This window comes from Amblyomma mixtum, chromosome 6, assembly GCF_055824585.1.
Source record: "Amblyomma mixtum isolate Tamu chromosome 6, ASM5582458v1, whole genome shotgun sequence".
Lineage (NCBI taxonomy): Eukaryota > Metazoa > Arthropoda > Arachnida > Ixodida > Ixodidae > Amblyomma > Amblyomma mixtum.
In genome coordinates this window covers 27,971,176-27,978,076 of record NC_143017.1, presented here as the reverse complement: position 1 = coordinate 27,978,076, position 6,901 = coordinate 27,971,176, and the positions used below count along the sequence as shown (strand labels likewise).

Genomic DNA, 6,901 nt, shown 5'->3' with positions numbered 1-6,901 from the left:
TTCTGCCCTCAGTCCCCAAGGCGGCTGGTCGGCGCTCCTTGTCAAGCCAGAAAGGGATGGTCCCCTCGCTTGCGTCGCTGTGTCCCTGGTGGGATAAAGACATGAATGGGTGGCTCCCCCCCCCCCCCCCCTCCCGCCGACGAGGTTGTTGGCCACCGCAACCGCAGGTAAATGGCACCGCCGTCGCCGCCGCGCCGGCGGCATGGCAAGACAACGGTGGCGGGAACTTGATTACTTTTGTATTTTGTAAATAGTGTACAAAGCTCTCCCCTGTCCTTTCTTGCTGTCGCTCCCCTCTATACTTCTCCTTACTATCCTCTCCCTTTCCCTGTCGTTTCCGCCGGCTGCAGCTCGGGTGCTTAAGATATTAGATAGCAATTGCCGCAGCCGGCAACACTCTTTTGCTTCCTTTTTTTTTTAAATAAACCACTACCACCAAGGCAGGAACACGATACCTATCAACGTGTAGAACGTGGAATTGTGTGAAATAAGACAGCCGCTAACAAGGTGAACGTACAAAGCAGGGGACTACTTGACGAGACCGCCACTGACTTCAGTGCGAAGAATGGTGAATGCAGCTATATATGAACAAATGCAAAGTCATGCGTGTATCTAGAAAAACTTCCGTCCCACCTCACTACTACATCGATAACATTTCGTTGGAATCAGCCTCATCATATAAGTGCATCGGCGTCCACATTACTTATTATCTTAACTGGTCTCTTCATACCGAGAACATAATTGAAAATGCTAATCGCATGCTTTGCTACTTACGTCGCAACTTCTTTAACGTTCCTTCCAATTTGAAACTACTGCTTTATCAAACACTAATACGGTAAAAACTCGAGCATGCAACACGTGTATGGCACCCTGCTCATGACTTCATTAATGATCTTGAGCTGGTGCAAAATAACTCTGTGCGTTTAATCCTTGTTAACTACAACCGCACAGCTATGAAGTCTAATATCTGCCTCCCATAACTGACATCGCGTAGAAAAGTGTTTCGTATCATCCTGTTCCACAAGCTGTACCATCATCCCGCTCTTCGTGATCACCTCATCCCCCGTACAATTTCTGTATCCCGCCGCATTGATCATGATCACAAAGTTGGAAGTACGTCATGCAACAGAAAATGCTGCTCGCAGTCATTCCTGCCGCGAACCTCATGCGACTGGAACCACCTTACCGCAGAAGTTGCCGGCACTGAAAATTACGAGCAGTTCCGCGTAGCACTAGCTAACATTGTATATTCAGGCGCTGTTTAATGTTCATGTAATCAACTGTATTTTTCTCTCAGTTTTAGTATATTTACCATTCCCCCTGTGTAATGCCACTAGCCCGTTGTGCTCTAAGCGGTGCGGGCCGGGCTCTATTATTTTACTTTCCTTTTAGACTAGCCCACCCTAACATCTGTGTAATGCCACTGGCCTTGAGGGGTAAATAAATAAATAAACAAACAGAGTAATATGCAAGCCTCTCACACAACATTCACTAATATTTCTTTCTTTCTGTAATAACAATTTGTAGACAGCCTAAAGGCTCATATTTCACTGACGTGAAGGTTCATTTTTCAGTCACAGTTCCATACTGTAGAGCGCAGGATAGCGCTTGTGCTGCATAGTTATTCTTCTGTGTGTGTCATTGTAGGCGCTATTGTTTGTTTTCTCAAGTACTATGCACCGTGTATCCCAAACTGAAGTTCTTCTAAATCTTCTTTGATATTAGCAGTTGCAAATTCAAGCCTTCTGCAGGATTTGAAGGAGGCCCAAGGAGACGAGGACTAATTTTATGCATATGCAAATGTAAACAGCTAATCTATCTGTACTATTGTAACTTGCATTCTCTTTTTTGCTTTATGTGCTGTTCTTATATTTCGTGCCATAATGCTGAATGTCGTGATTTTTGTATGTATTATAGTGTAAATTGATACTGTATGTCTGCTGTCAAAGTGTTTTCTTTTTCTTTACTGTAATGCGCGATTGTAATGTTTATCTCTTATATTGTTTGGTGTACTTTCCATGTTCTTTTAAAGTACCAACTTGTTTTTCCTACGTTCAAAACTGTCATCTAATGGTCCCCTGGGCCTTGTCAAGCTGTGTGCACAGCTTTTAGCCCAGGGTGACCAGCCAGATTTTTCTGGTAAATAAAGTGCATTGACTGATTTATTAATTCATTGATATGCAACTTACAAATGATTGGAAATGAGGGGAACATGTGCACAGGGCGGAAAGCGCGTGATCTGCCAGGAAACACTGAGGTGGCCCCGAGAAGGGCCTTTAGTAAGGACGACATCCGTTTTGTGCCTCTTCACTAAGCAGCGAGGACACGGCGTGCGCAGTCCTCGTTTTGCACGAGCTGTCGAAGCAATCCTTGGTAAAAAAAAAAACACGAGGGAACAAAGTCGTGCTGTGTATGCAGATGCGATCGCCTCGTGGTTCCATTCACGGCGAACAACCATCCGGCAAGCCTGGCTCTTTCGACGGATTCAGGAAACGACTGAAAAGAACAAAAGTAAGGAGCGAAGAAAGGTGCACTGCTTACAGGTTAGAACACAAAAACAAAGCTAGGCGCTGCACTCGGTTAACCCATTCAACGAGGCGTGGCGTGAGCTTTAAATCCGATTTCGACAAGGCGTGAGAAGTCGCTAAAGAAGCAAAGGCACACTGCACTGAATGAATGATATAGATAGACTAAGCGCAAGTCATAACTTCTCTAAAGCCACACTGCACTCGTTTAACCCTGCAACGAGGCCTAGCTCGGGTTCTGATGTCTGGCGCCGATTTCGACAAAGAGAGGGAACACGGCCGCGAGATTGATGCCCGCAATCTTCCAGGAAGCAATGAAGCGGCCCTGAAAAGGGCCGTTTGGAGCAGATCTTCAACGTCAACCTACAGCGGCGTGGCGGCGAGCAGTAGGCCCAGCGTCCGCGGCGAACAATGACATCGGCTTCCGAGAAGCATATCCAGGGAACGACGCTGCAAAAAAAAAAAAAAAGTTTCGTTACAAGCACCGCAATTTGGTGAGTCCTCAATGCACGAGAAAACTTGCGACAATGTAGTTCAGTCCTTACCTCAGGGTTGAGAATGCGCACCCCCGACAAGCGCGTCAGCGTAGCTGTCAAACGGCGGTCCTCAAAGCGCGCCTGATGCGGATCCTTGTAGTGCCGCGGCAAAAACTTTAAATACGAGCACGACACTAGCCACGTGCTCCTGGGGAAACGGCGAAAGCCGCAAGCAAAAACTGCACAGAAATTTCAGCTGGCTGTCGCCGCCGAGCGCACCACGCACGAACGCCATAGCTGCACACGCCTCGAAACGAGCGCGCCGAGGATCACGAAACGAATGCGGCATGCCCGCTCACCACGCACGCGCGGCGCGGCGGGTGCACCTAGCGATTCCCCAGGCGCTCTAGGGAGAGGTCGAGAAAGGCGCGCTGACGCCACGTCCGGTTGAGAACGAGGGCGAAGTCAAAAAACGTCACGGAGAAGCGCATCCCATCGACCAATCAGCGTTTCCAGCCTGCCGTCCCGCAAACGCTTCTGAGCCCACTACCCTCTTCTAGCTCACTTTACCGAGGGGCGCCGATGGAGTTGGGCCTTCAGCGTTGATGGCGCTAGCGATGGGTCTAGATCATGAGAGTGAGCATTTAGGTAATCTTTGGAACCGAATTAAAATACTTTTTAAATGTTTGTTGCGTCCAACACCTGGCGTTGAGTGCCCTTGCATACATAGGAATCCCATAGCAGGCTTTTTATAGCTTCAAAATTTGGTGCCTCCACCCCTTTAAAGACTTGTCGCTTCGTGCGGGTGTTAAAGGGGCAGGCGAAAGCTCTCGGCATCGAACTGTGTAGAGCGATTTCAAGGTTAACGCCGCACGTGCATAGACTAAAGGCTCGTTTATAGTCCGACGTGACGCATGCGCGCGCGAGCGCGCGGCACAGCGACGTCACGCTAGCAGAAACGGGGCACTCTACAGTCCGGCGCGCCAACGTCGCCGACGTCCACCAACGCGCTCCGGCTGCACAACGTCGAAATAGAACCTGCTCTATCTCGCGCCGACAGCAGACGCCTGCGCTACCCAGAATGCACTGCGTGTCTGACCGAGAGTCTTTGCGCGCAACGCGGGAGGCACGGTCCACAACGGGAAGCCATGGCGGAAGTAGGCAGCATGGCCGTGTATTCCGACAGCGTCATTGAGGCATTCATTGAGGCAATTAGCAGACATCCGTGTGTGTATGATACTCGAAAACTCGAATACAGGGACACGGAGCGGAAGGAAAACGCCTGGAAACGGATCGCAAGGGAAAGCGGCCTGGCTACAGGTAAAATAAGCCGTCGCTACTCGCCGTCTGTAGTGTTTACCCTTTGTTGTGGTTGCTGCAAGCCGCTTGTTTTTCTTTTTCTTTCGTACTGTAGTGGACGAATGCCTAAAGTTGTGGAAGCGGCTCCGAGATCGTTACACGAGAGAACAGAAGGCAATTGAGCTGTCCAAAAGGAGTGGGAGCGGATATGTTGCGAAGCGAACGTGGGAATTCGCCCAAGCTATGGAATTTGACCGGGATTGCGGCCGACCAAGAAAGTACGTATTGAACGCAACGCACTTTTATTTGTCATATTACGCGCTTGTTATTTTGTGTCAGCAGTCGTATGGTATATTATGCGATGCCCCCAAGCCTGCTGCTTGACAGTGACAGGTCAAAACACATGCAGCTTGTATGTGCAGCGTGTACTACTTGTGTGTACGGAGGTGGTGGCCGCTGGCGTGCGGCACGGAACTTGCGTGTACAACAGCGCGCTAGCAGTGGAACTTTTTCATAACTGGTTTGCATGTGTATGTGAATGGGCTTTGTATACATAGTGCAGTGTTTTGAGATTACGTTCTTTCCGCCATCCCCTCTCGAAAATCCCTACAATCTGCATTGCGCCACTCTGTCGTTTCTCCTGTCACTAATTTCCTCCGGGCGGAGCTTTTTCAGTAGATAGCAGATGCCGCAAATGACATCGCTCTTTGCCTTTGTCTTCCATTTTTTGCTATTTATGTAGAACTTTACTAACAGCACCGAATGCCTCAAAGCATTCAGGCTTGCATCCGCATGGCTTGCATGATAGATGTCATGGGTTCATTAAATGACTGCGCTGAAAATGCAGTGGACGAAAATCTGTAAAAACAAAGTCTGGAGCAGATTGTCGTACCGATCATCAGCTTCTTGTTGCCAAATTTAAGCTTCGATTGAAGCAAGCTCAGAAAGCTAGCAGGCCATTCACGTACGATTTGGATCAAATTCCATCAGAATATGCAGTGGAAGTGAGAAACCAATTTCAAGAATTGGATCTAGGTGAGAGGGCGCTTGAAGAGATGTGGACTGATGTTCGTGTATCTTACCGGAGGTTACTGCTGAGATAGTGCCAAAGGCAAAGAAATGCAAGAAAGCAAGATGGTTGTCTCAAGAGGCATGGCAAGTAGCCGAGGAAAGGAGGTTGGCAAAAGTTATGGGTGAAAGAGAAAGATGCAAGATTCTAAATGCTGATTTTCAGACTAGCAAGAAGAGATAATAATGCCTTCTCGAACATGCAGTGCAAAGAAGTTGAGGACAACAGCCAATTGAGGAACTCAATGGCTCTGTATAAGATAATTAAAGATATCAAAGGAAGTGCTGCCTTTATGCAATTTATTGACATCTGTTTTCTCTTCCAGAACAACGTGTAGTTCCACTGCACGACAGACAGAGAGGCCAGTGCTTGATGAGCCCAGCACCGCAGAAGACATCTTCGCAGCAATGATGGATGGCCCCTCAGTTCATTCAACACCTGAAACAGCAGCAGAAAGCTGCGACAAGCAGATAGAATTACCTGCACCTCCAGAAAGCCTTGTGAGAAGGCCCGAGGCCAAAAAACGAAAAAATGACAGTTTTGAGGATCAGCTGCTTTTGCAGCTTCAAAAAAAAATGTCTGAAAATGAGGCCTTTGGTCTATCAATTGGGATGACCCTTGGCAGGTGGCCGCCACAGATAGCCAGCCAATGCAAGGCAAAAATAATGGACATCATAGCATCATTTGAACCACAATGTTTATAAGTACTGTGCACTCCCCTTTTTTTGCAATAAATTCAAATTTCAATAATCCCCAACTTGTGTGATATACTTGGAAGCAAGCACACATGACAGTTTTGCGATCATTTCTTGCTTTCCTGCAAAAAGAAGAGACATAGAATTTTGGTTCTCACAGCCATTGATGCAACTAGTGCACTGTCGGCCAGTCTGGACTACAGCTTAATTGGATTTGTTTGGACATGCAGCTGTCTTTTCAACCTGGCATAGTAGCATTGTCTCAGGTGGCCTTGCATGTGAAATTAGATCCTCTGTGTTATATGCACATTTCTGAAAACAGTAAGATATTTAGTACTGTTTTCTCATAAGACAATAAAAGGTTGCAGAATCAGCAACATACCAGTCAGTAGTGAGGAGTCTGGGTACTTTTTTTAAACGCTGTTTGCGTGCAAGCTTATTTCCTTCTCCTCGTTTACTACAGTCGGATTAAACTTTCGCCTGCAGTGAAACTGTCCACATTGTGGGCCACCACACAGAAATCGTCCGTGACAAAAGAACGGTAGTGTGCTGTGCTAACTTTTTATGTTGCCTAAAAAAGAAGCTAATCCCAAGTAAAAATACGCCCTAGAATTTTGATGCCTCTGGTGTGTTTATTATAGTCAAAGATTAAAAAGCTGATTTCGCTTATTGTTGTGCTTGGTCAGTGCAGTAATACGGGACGCTGCAGACCGTGGCCCATTGTTACTAAATACTGTTTTGTAAGTTGTATCCTACTATAGCAATGTGCTTATGATCATACACACTTGCATTTTCATCATTTGTCTCACGCTGGAGAGGTTCAGAAGGCACTGTGAA

General features: G+C 47.2%; 1 long non-coding RNA gene across 1 annotated transcript; it reads left to right on the top strand.

The window, feature by feature from the left end:
- The first annotated feature begins 4,242 nt into the window (after positions 1-4,242).
- Positions 4,243-6,030, top strand: LOC149338478 (uncharacterized). The gene is made up of 3 exons (XR_016283738.1): positions 4,243-4,321; positions 4,416-4,578; positions 5,695-6,030. It is a non-coding gene; the product is annotated as an uncharacterized LOC149338478 (long non-coding RNA).
- Positions 6,031-6,901: the final 871 nt, after the last annotated feature.